The sequence below is a fragment of the Propithecus coquereli genome, unplaced genomic scaffold (assembly GCF_000956105.1).
Source record: "Propithecus coquereli isolate 6110/MARCELLA unplaced genomic scaffold, Pcoq_1.0 Scaffold112, whole genome shotgun sequence".
NCBI lineage: Eukaryota > Metazoa > Chordata > Mammalia > Primates > Indriidae > Propithecus > Propithecus coquereli.
The window spans coordinates 4,427,132-4,442,072 of NW_012135192.1; positions in this window are offsets into that span (position 1 = coordinate 4,427,132).

A 14,941-nucleotide genomic window follows, 5' to 3' on the forward strand; every position below is an offset into this window, starting at 1 on the left:
TAGGCAGCTAGGGTCGACTCTTAGGGTCAGCTATCCTAAATTGTTTCCACTTTTTAGAGCTTCTTTTCTGTCTCCACTTCTGGGCCAACGTGGTTCTGTTTTCGGAACACCTTTCCACAGCACCTGCTGTCACATGCCGGTAGTAGACAGGACCCGGTTGTTTGAAGAATTGGCACAGGCTAGTGTGGCAGCAAGGGCTTGAATGTCGGAGTCAGAAATGCTTAGATTTGAATCTGTCAGACTTTGGGCAAGTTATTTACCATCCCCGAGTCCCAGTTCCCTCAGCTGCAAAATGATCACAAGAATATGTCTCAGAATTGTTTTGAAGATTAAATGAAATAATAAAGGAAGCTTCTTGAACTAGCCTGGTGTAGAGTGAGAACTCAGTACATTTTCATTCCTCCGCTGCCCACTTCAAGGAGCTCACTCAAGAATTTCTTAAAAGGCTCTGAGATTTGTCCACATCGGTTCTCATGGTAACGGCGGTGTCCTGTGGACATCGCACTGCAAGCAGGGGCTGCCTGTTGCCGTCCTCCTGATGAGGAAGGGGAGGCGGATATGAACAACTCTTTAAACAAGAGCATGATTCTTTTCTGATAAATAGAATGAAGCCACTCTTCCCTCTTCATCCCAGCCCTCGCCGCCTCCCTGTCGATGTCCTTCCCGTCGCTTTTCTCCTTTATGCCTCAGCCTCCTTCCTGACTCCGCTCTCTAAAACCTCTCCTGAATAATATTCAAAGCTGCGTCTGTGTCTGCTTTTGGCATCGGCCAATTAGCCCTCATTGTAAGGTTGTAATATGCTTCCCAGAGAAGTGGCACAATTGTTGTGCGCTTTTATGCAGGGCTGCTTCCTACCACGATATGGAAAATGTAACAATACCCCCTCACGCCCTGCTGAAAGCGGCCTGGGTTTGAAAAGCTTTCAGAAGGCCATCTGCCATCCCCTCAGCCAAGCAGAAGATCAGACACGAGGCCCTGCATTAGTTAGCACTCCAAGTAAAAGGTATCAAGGGTCTGGACTCCTTTTCATCTCATCCTCCATTATAATACGGGCTAAAGAAGGAAATAGACTTGTGGCTACCCAGCTGAGAGAACACTGAGCCGTAGCAGGAGTCTTGCCAGTGAAAAGGGAGCAGGCCTTTCTTTTCTAATGGTGAATGGAGCCAGTGTTCACAGCCAGCACCGCGCTTCCAAGTGTCTGCTGCGCGGCTGGTAAAAGCTCTGCTGGGTTACACTGGGCATCTCGAAAGATAACTGTGCAGATGAGAGTCCCAGAGTGGGAGCATCGTTGAACAAGTGCACAAGGATGTGGCAAGTGTCAGCTGTGCGTGTGCTGGTCGGGGCCAGGGAAGCCCCCCTCCCCATCATCTCCGTTTACATCCTACAGTGAATTTGGCCATGAATATTAATTGAAAAGATTATTGGGACATCCTTAAGAGTGTCAAAAAAGATCATCTCTAGTATGTTGGAAATGTTATTTTTAGTGAAATCGAACAAGTGTATTCATTGCACCAGCAATAGCAGAAAGTTTTAGCAAATCTTAATTGGCGTGTGGGATCCATATAAGGGTGGATAATGACAGGGGCAGAGTGAAATATCTGTTCCTGTAAGCTGAAGATAATGTGGACAGTGGCATTAGGAAAATCTCCCCCGGCCCAGCAAAATGCCTTAGAGACTTAGCATGAGAGATTCAATAAGAAAAAGGAGATTAACTCTGCTTCTCAGCAGCTTCTGAGAGCGGTATGGCTCTGGGGTCACTAATGTATCACTAGAAATTGTAAGTGCTCTTTCTGCGAAGAAATCTTCAATCAGAAGAAATCCACTTAACTGAAATAAATGATCTAGCATAATAATGCGAAACTAGTTTTAATAAACAAGCTTAAGAAATGGAGTGTTAGGGCAATATCTAATGCTTCCAGTAATCTAGAATGTTCTCTAATTTTCTCATCAAAGGATAACTATTAATATTTTGACTCTTCCTTTAAAAAACAAAACCATCCGTCACTTGCCTATATGCTTTTTCTTCATTAGATTAACAAAAACAAAAAGGAGTGGAGGAGTTAGAATTTTTCCATGTTACATTTATATGAAATCTTTCATCATTGTGCTAAATTTTTTTTTTTTCTGGAGAAAATTCCAGAGGAGATCTGGAAAATCAGGGGTGAGTTTTATTTACCTGAGCTCATGAGCTAACAAGATGCTGACCTTTCCCAGGTCCACGTCCTGTTGAGAAGGGGGCAGGGTGGCTGAGGGAACCTTCATTTCACAAAGGCCCCATGGATTAGATCAGCTTTGGACACACTTCCCCTTACAAGCCTCCTGCCTGCTTGACTTGTTCAGAATTTGAGGGTCGGAGCCTGCTTTCCTTAGAGAACCTTAAGGTTCCCTTGGCCTCCAAAGATAGTCTGGGGTGCGGAGAGGGAGCACATCTGCCCCCCAAAGAACAGGACAAATTAGATAATCAGCTTCTTTTGGGCTCCCCAACCCTAGAAATAAATATTTTAAATTATCCAAAAGCAATTAAGCGACCCTACTGAAAACAATGTATCTGCCAATCACAGAACCAGAGTTGTTGTAAAAGCCGTTCCAGAAAGACATGTTTTGCTTTCCTAGACAGACTTTAGTATTCATTTGCAATCCTCAGCGTTGCAAACAGAAAAGACTCAGCGGCAGCCCCTGTGAATGGACCGCAAGAATAGTGAGCCCCCCCTGCCGCCTTTCTGTGAGTGACCCGGGTCCTCCCTCCACCAGCCGCCTTGGGGTGCACACAGTCAACAGCAGGCTCTTTTCAACCCTGACGGACTTTCTTCCCCATTTAATCACTGTTCCCTTGTTTCTCCACACACACGTCTCATTGTCAGCTTAATGACTTTGGCTCGGAGAACTTGGCTGGGCACATGCGCGGTTCTCATTGCCGGTAGCGTGACGTTAGTAAAAGCTGCTTGAAAGAGCTTGTATTTTAAAACACATTCTTCTTTTCTTATCCCCCCCGAGAAGCTTTACTACCTTTTCCGTAGCAGACAAAAGGCTCTACTATTGTTTTTTCGTGCATGCGAATATTTTGCTTTCATTTTCATTCTTGGTTGCAAGGTTAGGGGATCTTTCTAAGGTCACTGTAACTAGTTGGAAAGCTTCGTCTATAAAAACGTTTAGAGGATTTTTTTAAAGCAATGTTTCTTATTCTTTTTTATTTTGGAATTTTAAATGACTTGAGCTGTATGCTAAAGACAATGTTTCTCAACTCGCACACGGTGGATTTCTGTCCCTTCTGCTTTAAGCCCTTTAACATACTGTCAAAATGGAATTTCTGTAATAAAATGTCACTGATGTATAATTTGAGAGACTCTTCAGTTTGCAGTGACTGTTGACCCCAAACACTAAATTTCTCAGCCAATATCTCTCTATGAAATATTTAGTGATCTTCAAATGCACAGTTGCCCTGGGAGAGCCTATATTTCAAGGAATTTCTCAAAGAAGACTTTTTTGCAGAATTGTTTTTTTTAATTAACACAAACACTAATTTTTTTATTTGTCCATTTCGTAACTTGGGACATTATCCTTTTTTCCTTAAGTGTGATCATTTGACTGGGAAAGGAACTAGGCAAATTCATAGCTAACTGATGGATTTTCTTTTTCTTTTAAGCTTTCATTTTTTCTTTTCTTTCTTTCTTTCTTTTTTTTTTTTTTTTGAGACAGGGTCTCATTCTGTCGCCCAGGCTGGAGTGCAGTGCAAACCCCTGGGCTCCAGCAATCCTCCTGCCTCAGCTTCCTGAGTAAGTGTGTACCACCATGCTCAGCTATCATCATTTTTTAAAAGCATACAGTGCATGTAATATTTCTGCCATGTTCCAATGATTACATCTTTAAGAGTATTGTTTTTTTCTTAAAGAACTTTTTTGAGGGAAGCAGAAGAACTAAAGCAGGAATTGAGGAAAGATATTAATCAGATGTCCTTCTAGTTTTCCTGTAGGTTCTCAATTCTGGTGACAATTAGAAAATCAGTTGATTTCTTAAGAATTCCTAGTTAACTCTTTGGGTTCTTGTCATTATGTAAAAAATAACTCATCACTCATCACAAATAACTAAGAGGATCACAAAAAAATAAATATCCAGAGTAAGCCCACATTTTACTAATTAGTCGTTAACTCTTAGATGAATAATATGATAAACATTTATTAATAATGTATTATGTGCCATGTGCTGTGCTAAGAGCTTTATATGTATTATCTCATTTAATCCACTCAAATATCATGCTGTAGGTATTATTATCCTTGTTCTTGAGTTTAAAAACTGGGGCTCAGAAAGTTTTAGTATCTTGTACTATGCAGAGCTGGGATTCTAGCCCAGGTATGAGTGACTTCAAAGCCTTTTTCAAATGACAATATATCAGGATAGAAATTACCAGGTAGATAGCAAAACCACACTATACTGACTAGGTAGAAGCAATAAGCTGCACACATTGCAGATATTGAATAATGAAATATGATCCTCTACTTATGTTATGAGGTCAGTGTTTCAAAGGTGTAATCATGAAATCAGAGGGCAAGAAGAGCCCCAGAGGCTCTCTAACAATACTGGAATATGCTCAGACAAGGAAGGTAGCATGTGAAATTGCATATATGTTGTGATTACAACCATGTAAAAGTAATTTATGTATTTGGACTAGCATGGGAAGGGAACTTGGAAAACTGTGTGGAGGAATTATAGGTCATTAGATTTTCATGTTATATTTATGCAATAATTTTTTCTTAAAAAAATAAGAATAACACTAGAGTTTTTCTAATATATGGAAGTAAGGTATTAATCTTAACGTGGGTGCAAATTTTGAGATGCATGTGAAAAACCAGTGCTTGGTTTATGGACACCTATCACAGCACCACCACTGCTTTACGTTTTAATGATACATGCAAAAAGTTTTCCTAGAGAAAGTAAAATGTAGAAAGTAATAAATTTAGCTATGGGACACCCAAGGCACAGAGGGTGGGAAGTGGGAGATATAATACACAAATTGTAAATGTCACCCTTCAGCACAGTCATATCCTTTTCATTTTCATTTTGAAATATTCTCAAACTACAGAAAATTTGCAAGTGCCCTAAAAAGAATTCTTTTTCCTGAAATATTTGAGAGTAAGTTGCCAGCATAATATCATATCACCTCTGGATACTTTAGTGTGTGTTTCCTACAAACAAGGACTTTCTCCTTCCTAACCACATACAACTTTAAGCTTTCATTTTTTCTTTTCTTTCTTTCTTTTTTTTTTTTTTTTTTTTTGAGACAGGGTCTCATTCTGTCGCCCAGGCTGGAGTGCAGTGCAAACCCCTGGAAAATCAGGGGTTTCCTGACAAAATCAGGAAAATAACATTCCTACATTTCTCTCACTTGATCTTCAAAACCCACAGAAGTTTCGCCAGTTGTCTTCATACTATCCTTTACAGCAAAAGCGTCCAGTTCAGAATCATACAGGGCATGTAGCTGTCATGTCCCTTTAGTTTTCCTCAATCTGGAACAATTCCTCAATCTTTTCTTGACTTTCATGACCTGGATACCTTTAAAGATTATAGGGCAGTTATTTTGTGAAATGTTCCTCAATTTGTGTTTATCTGATGTTTCCTCATGATCGGTAAATTTAGCAAGAATATCACAGAAGTGACACTGTGTTCTTTTCATTGCATCCTATCAGGTGACACATATTAATAATTTCTCTTTTCCCTTTACTAGTCAGGTTAACTTTGATCCCTTGATTATGGTGGTGTCTTACTCATTTTCCTTTAGTAATTAGCAAGTATTCTGGAGGGGGATATTTTGAGACTATCTAAATATTCCATTTCACATCAAACTACTTATTTATTTGTTGATATCAGGATAGACTCATGGTTTCCTAATGTATTGTGTGTTATAACCCTCAGTACATCTTCAGAGAAGGAGAAGAAGAAGAGCCACCTATTATCTTAAGATCTTATTATGGTATTTTAATCAAGTATACATGGATTATATTCCTACTGCCCTGAATTATTTGAATTCTCACTTATACTCACTTCATTCTTCTCCTGTAAATTAGTCTCCAAGCTTATGTTCAACAGAGATAGGGAAGGGTGATCAACAAGGAAAAGTTGAATATTCCTTTATTAATTTATCCATTTAACAATTATTTAACGAGAGCCTACGATGTAGCAGGCACTTGATTTCGGCTGTCTGGTTTGAGTCTCAGGCTGCTCCTTCTGCAGTGAATGGCCATCGGATGGAAGGGGGTGTAGACAGCACGTGTTCCTATTGTCATGTGGCTGGACTCGCCAAAGTTGTTAGTCTTAATTCCCGCCAGGAGGTAAAGTGTTTATAAACCAAACATTGGTATTTTCACTTGGATCTCAAATCCAGGACTCACATGAGGATTATGACGTTAATTTATACATATCGGATAATTCCACTTTGACAAAACAGTGACACAGAGCAGAGCTGTCTTTGTCATTTCACTATTCTATTTTCCTAACCCTTCCTCCTACACTGTTGTAAGAAAAGCACTTCATCACAGTTGGTCTTATTTTCATCATTCTAATAGAAGTTGACTGATAGTAGTGTCTTTAACTTGTTATATTTCATGCATTCTCTTTTTCTCCCTTTTTCAGCCTTTCCTCCACAAATGTTTTATCCACTCTACCCTTTGTCTTTAGCCAGACTTTTATCCTCTCTTGATTGCTCTCTGTGGCCTGTGTCTCCTCTCCATTGCCACATTCTCCCTTCCTCCCTTCCCTTGTCTCTCTGTGTTCCTGGTCCTCCTCCTTTCTCATCCTGATCTCAGGGCCTGACCTTTGCATTCCTGCTCCTCTGGTCCCACTGCTGATTAACACTCCTAACGCTCCCTATTGTGTTGATGGCTTAAGGGTTTGGAGATAAAGCAACACCTGACTAATCTGAGTTGAATAATTTTTAGAAAAGTTTTAGCTTTGTTATTTTAAAGAAAAGGAAGTCTTTGGCTCAGATAAATATGAGTTTATGCACATATAATTTACATTGTTGAAGGGTTACAATCATTGCTGCTAGGTCTATTAACTGTTCACATACAAACGTTGCTGTTAAGGCTATTTGCCAAGTTTATTATTCATTTACGGAGTATGCCTTCTCCTTAGGCAGCATTGAACAATGGTTAAATTACCAAGCTCTACAGTTGAAGTCCCTGGAATCAAATCCTGGCTTAGCTTGCTGTGGTACTATTGGGCATGTTATTTAACCTCTCTGAACTTTAGTTTCCAGTTAACAACTGCTGAATGGCTAGGTTAGCCTAGGGTGCACCTACCCCTTCTCAGCCTGGGTTCTGAGAGGGAACTAAGCCCTTCTAAGGCATCCATTGTATGCAATGAACTAAATTCTCTCTTTGCATCTAGAAAGGTACTAGTTATTTACCATTCTTGGAGAATCGAGAAAGTAGTCATTCAAATTCTTTTCTGTGTTCTGTGGTTCATTTGGGGAAACCTTGTTGAGAGAGGCTGTGATGCTTAAACAGAAATTTGTCTTTGGAAAACTGCATAAAATTGACTCAGCCTTCTTAAAATGGTGATTCCATTTTAAGAAGGAGGAAGGACTTACATTTCTATCCCAAAGAATTTCTATTCATTTGGACCAAGAGCTCCTTCATTTATTAAAGCTCTTACTATTCCCTATGAATTGAAGATTAACTAAAATTCCACTAGAATTTCAGATGTGTACATTATTCTGTATTTTTCATTCAATATTTTTTATAGAATGAGAAAAATTTCTTCAATAAACTCTTCGTTCTGATTATTATTACCGTGTAACAACTTATCTCACAACTTAGCATTGTAAAGGAACAGCCATTATATTTCACTATTTTGTGGCTCAGCAATTCAGAAAGGACTTAGCTAAGCGGCTCTCTTAGGGGGTCTCGCCAGTGGCCACAGTCAGAGGTCAGCTGGAGCTGCTGTCCCTGAAGTTTGACCAGCTGGACATCCAAAATGGCTCCCTTACATGGCCATGGTGGAAGCTGGCTGTTGACTGGCAGCTAAGCTGGGGCTGTCAATTAGAGCACCTGCACGTGGCCTCTTCAGTACGTCAGCTTTGGGGAAGTTGCATTTCTTCTTGGTGGTTGGTTTTCCCCAGAACAAGTGTTCTAAGACCACCAGGTTGTGTGGCCTTTTATGACTGATCCTTAGAAGTCACACAGCATCACTTCCATCACACTCCATGGGGAGAGACAGGTCCAAGACTGCTCAGATTCAAGGGGAAGGAACATGGTAGAGCATGTCAAGGCATTTGCAACCAGTTAAAAAAATCACCATAGATGGTGCTCTGCACACAGATTATTTACGTTCTTCCAGATACAAAATACATTTACCTTGTTCCAAGACCCCCCCAAAAGTCTCATCTAATATGATACCATCTCAGGCTCAAGATGTGGGTTCTCAGGATGCTGATGCCGTCGTGGACGAGGCTCCTTTCTCTGCACACCTGTGAATTAAACAGACATTCTCTGTTCCACACACACCCAAGACGCAGTAGTGATATGGGGATAGGATAGTGTTTACAGCATAGAACTGTAAATAAGACCAAGCGTTTGCTTCAGCCACGTAAGCTCGTACTACCTGGTAGGCAGTTTGCTATAGTGGAAAGGAATTAGACTCAGAAGACTTTTAGTCCCAGCCTGTGGTGAGACTTCAAGCAAGTCGCTTTACCTCTCTGGGTCTCGTTTTGCACACATGAGGAAACAAGACTGATAAACCCCTCCGAGAGCTCTTTCGGCTCAAAAGTTTTGTGATTCCATGAAATGCCAAAATTGTACTATTTGGATATGAACAGACACAAGTCACCATGCATAATTAAGATCATTCCACAAGTACAAAATGTAACTAAATGAAGGATAAAAATGAAGTATGAAGTAATAAAGAAGCAGATTTTTTTTGGTGAAATAAAAACTTATTTTGAACCAATCTCGCCACTAGAGGTCACCAATATACCACCTCAAAGAGAATAAACAGGCTCGCATCACTAACAGTTCCCAAGCTATGGCTTCTAAATGGCACTTGCGGTGTCTTTTCATTTACCACGAATACCTGCTAACAGTTGTCAGAGACATATGTTATGATGAGGTGACATCAGTTGTCACTCCAGGTGATGTTCTGCGTGCGCCTAATGTAAGCGTCAAGAACCGTTATTTCTTTGGCTTTTCTGCCCTCTCACTGGGGTGTGATAAGGGGAGGGGAGATAATCTGATAGAAAGTGATACGAGCTTTGAAGTGAAAAAAACACCGTGGAGCTCCAGTGTGATCCTCTAATGCAGCATAGACGTGTCTGCTCTTTATGTCCTAGACAAAAGACAGACCTGGAGCAGAACATTCATTCGTTCATTCAGCCAACATTCATGGACATGTATTCAGGCACTGTGCTGGGCAATGAGTGAGACTACATTAAGGGAGAAGATGCAGTTGCTTCCCTCATGGAATTTAAGAGATCATGCACAGGTGGTTTCTAATCAGATTCAGTGAGTACCGTGCCAACTTCCCTCTGATTTTCTTATTTCATCTTCCCACTTGCAGCACAGCAAGGGTCAGTGGATTTTTTTCTGAAGTGATGCTAGGGGTACACTCTAGGCCTTTTACATCAAGTCTAGAACGGAACCACAGAGATACCTGCATGAAAATGTTAAAATGCTGAATTCAGCTGTGGCCAAGGATGCTTGTTAGGGAAAAAAAATCTAATAAAATGTATTTTCACATAAAACTCTTTGGATGGGAGAAACAATGCTCCAAGTGAAATTAATGCCTGAAACATAAAGATCCGTAGAGATCTCCTGTGAAGAACTTCTGTGAGTGAGCAGGATGACTCCAGAGTACCTCTGAAGGCTACATTAATTCTCCCCCAAAATGAAAAAGCTACACGATATTTTCTTATGATTTGCCTCATGGAGTACATAAAGAAAACCTACTTCAAACTCCAGAACTCACAATTCTATCATCAAGGATGAGTTGCAAAGAGTTCCAGGCTCTATCCATAATTTGAAGAGCTGTTTCTTCTATAGGTTGAAGGGGATGTGAACTGACTTAAACAAGTTGTCATCAGCCTTTAGACCAGACGCCGAAGTCAGTTCTGAGCAGGACACAGGCAATATCGCTATCCCTTTGTAGTAAGGCTTTCTTTAGTTTTCTGGCTTCACTGCAGAAGGAGACAGGGAGCCTGGCCGGACCTCTGTTTCACGCCAAGGACCCCTGATCTGCTTTGCTGCTCTATTACTAATGATCCCAGCAATTGTTAATTTTAGCCAATTGTTTTAAAACAAACTAGAGATAGGCTTGCTCTTACTTCTGATTATTGCAGAGTTGGGCCAAATAATGGAAAAGAAAGATGAAGTGGACAGCTACAAATTACTGTTTGATTTGTTTTAAAAACATTGTTATTAATATGCCATTGCCTTCCACAGATGCTTCTTCAATCTCCAGTTGGTGTGGTTCTCTTCCATTTTGAACTTTGTGTATCCAACCAACACTTTCTGAGACATTTTTTAGTCTTTCCCTTAGGATATTGTATAAAGAAGGAGGAAGAAAAATAGGAATTTGTCACAGAATTTAAGATTATTTGATATAGAGGTTTTGGGGAGAGGCAAACTATGACAGGCCCTGAGTGTCACTGCATGTTCTTCCTGGTACTCCAAGAGCACAAGGCCCTGACCTAGCCTTTACTCAGGTGTGTCTGCAACCTGAGTAAAGAGAGAGCAACCTTAAGGAATGAGGTAATGCCTCCCTGCTTAAAGAGCAAGCTTGCTTCCACGGGCCATAACAGTAATAGAGTTCCCAAGCTCAGTGTTCCTCTCCTGTATCACAACCTACTGCATGTGCAGGCATCTACTGGGGCCCTCTGCCTCACCCGCATGGGACTTGAGGGTCATGGGAAACAAGGAAACCAGAATGACACTCATGCTGGTGGTGAGCTGTGAGTGAAAGACTCCCTGGATTCTGAACCAGGCATCTCACGTCTTCTGCCAGCATTCGTGAAACAGGTAATTGTTGGCTTGTAAATACAGTAGACCTTTGAAAAACATGGGTTTGAACTGTACAGGTCCACTTAACACGTGGATTTTGTTCAATAAATATAATGGAAAACTTTCTGAAGATTTTTGGCAATTTGAAAAAATTCAGACAACACTTGTAGCCTAGAAATATTGAAAAAATTAAGAAATGTTAGGTATGTCATGGATGCATAAAATAAATGTAGATACTAGTCTGTTTCATCATTTACTACCATAAAATATATGGTATTTTATGGCTACACTCAAGGATCCAGAAAGCCACATGTGGCCCCAAGGCCACAGGTTCCCCACCCCTGCCTGACTGGTTCCATTGACACTTGTCCCTGAAGTCAGAAAGTGCCTTGCCAGTAAGGGAATGCCTTTTAATGTTTTTTGATATTGGACAATTCCCCTGGCAACCCAGAACCCCAGGAGTTCAGTACTAAAGACGTTGAAGTGGTCTACTTGCCCCCAAACACAACATCTCTAAGTCAGCCCCTAGATCAGGGGGTCATAAGGACCTTTAAGGCTCATTATGCAAAAATACATATAAATATATTATCAAAAAGGTAAAATTTATCTAAACCTAAGCACACAAACACAGACCGTATATGGTGCCATTTGCAGTTAAGAGAAATGTAAACAATTGTCAAGATGGCAGTATTAAATCATAACTGCATAAATTAACTGTAGTGCATTCTCTACTACTGTAATAATTTTGTAGCCACCTCCTGTTGCTATTGCAGTGAATTCAAGTTTTGTGAGTATCTTCTTAAAATGCTGTGAGATGCTAGTCATCACATGAGCAGTTCTTCTCTCCATTAAATTGTGTATTGCAGTCATGGGTGATCTAAGTTCTCATGTATTTTTCATTGTGTTGGGTGTAATACCATAAACCATGAATAACATCATGGGACCCACACAAAGTGCCACTGACGATGCTGGAAATGCTCCCAAGAAGCAGAAAAAAGTGATGACATTACAAGGAAAAGTTGAATTGCTTGATATGTACCATAGATTGAGGTCTGCTGCTACAGTTTCCTGCCATTTCAAGATAAATGAATCCAGCGTAAGAATCCGTGTAAAAAAAGAAAAGGAAAATCATGAAGTCATTGCTGTAGCTACTCCAGGAGGCTTGAAAACCTTGTACTTTTTACAAAGTACCTTTTTATCTCATATTGAAAATGCAGCTTTTGTATGGGTGTGGGATTGCTGTAAGAAAGGCATACCTATAAATTTTCATATGATTTGAGAAAAAGCAAAGTTACTGTATGACAACTTAAAGCTAAAGGAAGGTGAAGGATCCAAAGCTGGAGAATTTAATGCCAGCAAAGGATGGTTTGATAATTTTAGAAAGAGGCATTTTTTTAAATGTCAAGATAACAGGAAAAACATCTTCAACTGACCAAGAAGAAGCAGACGAGTTCCCAGATGCCATTAAGAAGATCATTGAAGAGAAAGAATATCTATCCGAACAGGTTTTTAATGTAGACAAAAGTGCCCTGTCTTGGCAAAAAAGGAAAAAAAAGGACATTTATTAGTAGTGAAGAGAAGTGAGCATGAGGATTTAAGGCAGGAAGGGCTAGGCTAACTTTGCTGTTTTGTGCAAATGCAGTCAGGATTATGATCAGGACTGCCCTTATCTATGAAGCTGCTAACCCCTGAGCCTTCCAGGGATGGGGAACCTGTGGTCTTCCGATTTTCAAAATTGTTCTTTTTTAAGCACCAAAGGAGGCAAGAAAAGCTTCATCTTTCTCTGCCTCACCCCTTTTAATAAAAGCATTTGTGCTGTAAAATTTGAATTCAGTCAAAGGGCTGTATTCAAGGATCCAGAAAGCCACATGTGGCCCCAAGGCCACAGGTTCCCCACCCCTGCCTGACTGGTTCCATTGACATTTGTCCCTGAAGTCAGGAAGTGCCTTGCCAGTAAGGGAATGCCTTTTAATGTTTTTTGATATTGGACAATTCCCCTGGCAACCCAGAACCCCAGGAGTTCAGTACTAAAGACGTTGAAGTGGTCTACTTGCCCCCAAACACAACGTCTCTAAGTCAGCCCCTAGATCAGGGGGTCATAAGGACCTTTAAGGCTCATTATGCAAAGTACTCTGTGGACAGGATAAGTCAACATTATGAAAGAGAACCCTAACAGAACATCATCAAAGCCCATTATTGGTTACTATCAGGGAATTATGATCTTGAGAAAGTATATATGAACAACTCAATTTACCAAATAGCAGTATGGTATACTGTTGAGTATAGTATACTAGACTGTAATACACTATTAAGTGTAGTTTTGAAATCCAGTTTCAACAAGTAGGAGATATTCCTCACTCACAAATTCAGGACAGCACTTATTCTCCAATGAATTCAATAACCTTTCAAGGGGAAGAAATAAATAAAAAAGAAAATGCAAGTTCTTATTTAGGAATAAGATGAAATGTTCTGCAAATTAATGAGCTTAAAGAATCAGACAACACACCTGGTTACACTTGAAATTTATCAAAATGTCTCCATTTAGCATATTTCACCTTAAAATATCCACAGTATGTTTAGAACCCTCTAATTGATTAACACAAGGTAGCAGTTTTTATATGCACGATGAGAGCGTGTTAGACTGGAACATCAAAATGATCTTGGAAGTTCTTTATTTTATTATTTGTCATTTCTTCCCCCATAATAAACGGCCTTATAACAGTTTTCATTTTGGACTTCCTCCATTCTCTACGAAGCAAAATTTAACTTTGTGCTTTTATTTAGATGAACTAGAATATCAATATTCACATATTCCAGATCACATGAATGTTCATCTTATAATCAAATATTTCTATGCAATCTCAGTGTTTGTATATCTACTTATATCTTTTCCTTATTCAGAAGAAGGTAATTTTTATGGCTAAGTAATTTTTTAAACCATTTATCTTGAAAAATAAAATGCAAATATGGAACCTGTAAAAAATAAATGTGTAGTTTAATGAATGTTCAATTTATGACCAGTTTGCCAAAATTTCAAAATCATCTCCCTTTTTATATTCACTTTGGTGTATGATTCTTATTTGCACCTTTTTGTCATTTCACAATTTTTTTTCCTATTCATTTAAGGGCACATCTTAATTATCATCAACACTGTTTATCAAATTTGAAATATGTTGTGAATGATTAACTGCTCTCTAATCTTATGGTTATCTTTTCGTAATTTATCTTTTTTAGATAGAGTTTCTAAAGACTTAAAGTGTAAATTATCTAGCAAACACATTTGATTCTAGAATATCAAAAAGGTGAATGCTCTAAAATAACCATATCCTACTTTATGGCAATCATTTTCTCGCATTTTTAAAATAGTTTTATATCCAAAAGTACATCCAAAATAAACCATAGGTTTTTCTGTCTGTTTTAAAAAAATGTGCGTTTTAAGTGTCTCTTAATCTATAGGTTTTCTTTCCATTGTATTTTCCCCCAGTGAAATTTATTAAAGAAAAAGGCTTTGTTTTTGTTTTTATCCTGTAGTGTTATCCATAGCAAAATTTTGCCAATTTTATCCAATTGGTAGATTTGACATATTTATTTGTCTTCTGTATTTCCTGTTAAATTGTTAATTTATGGGCTAGGTCAAATCAGGCTGCATTTTTTTTTTTACAAGACCATTTCATAGGTGGTGGTGTATTCTTTTTCCATTAGAAAGTATATGATGTCTGACTGTGTCTCTCTTTGTAATATTAGGGATATTGATGTTCAGTGTCTAGATCACTGTTTCTCAATTATCTTTTAAAAGTTATACCCTTCTCCCAGGGGCCTCAACCTCTCCCCCTACAAAATTGTCTTATGCCAAACTTGAAAAGCCATTATTTCTACAAATATTTTTCAGTACAGTACTATTTTTCCTTTCCTTCTGGGACTTTGATGACATCAATGTTAGGTCTTTTTTTCTTGTC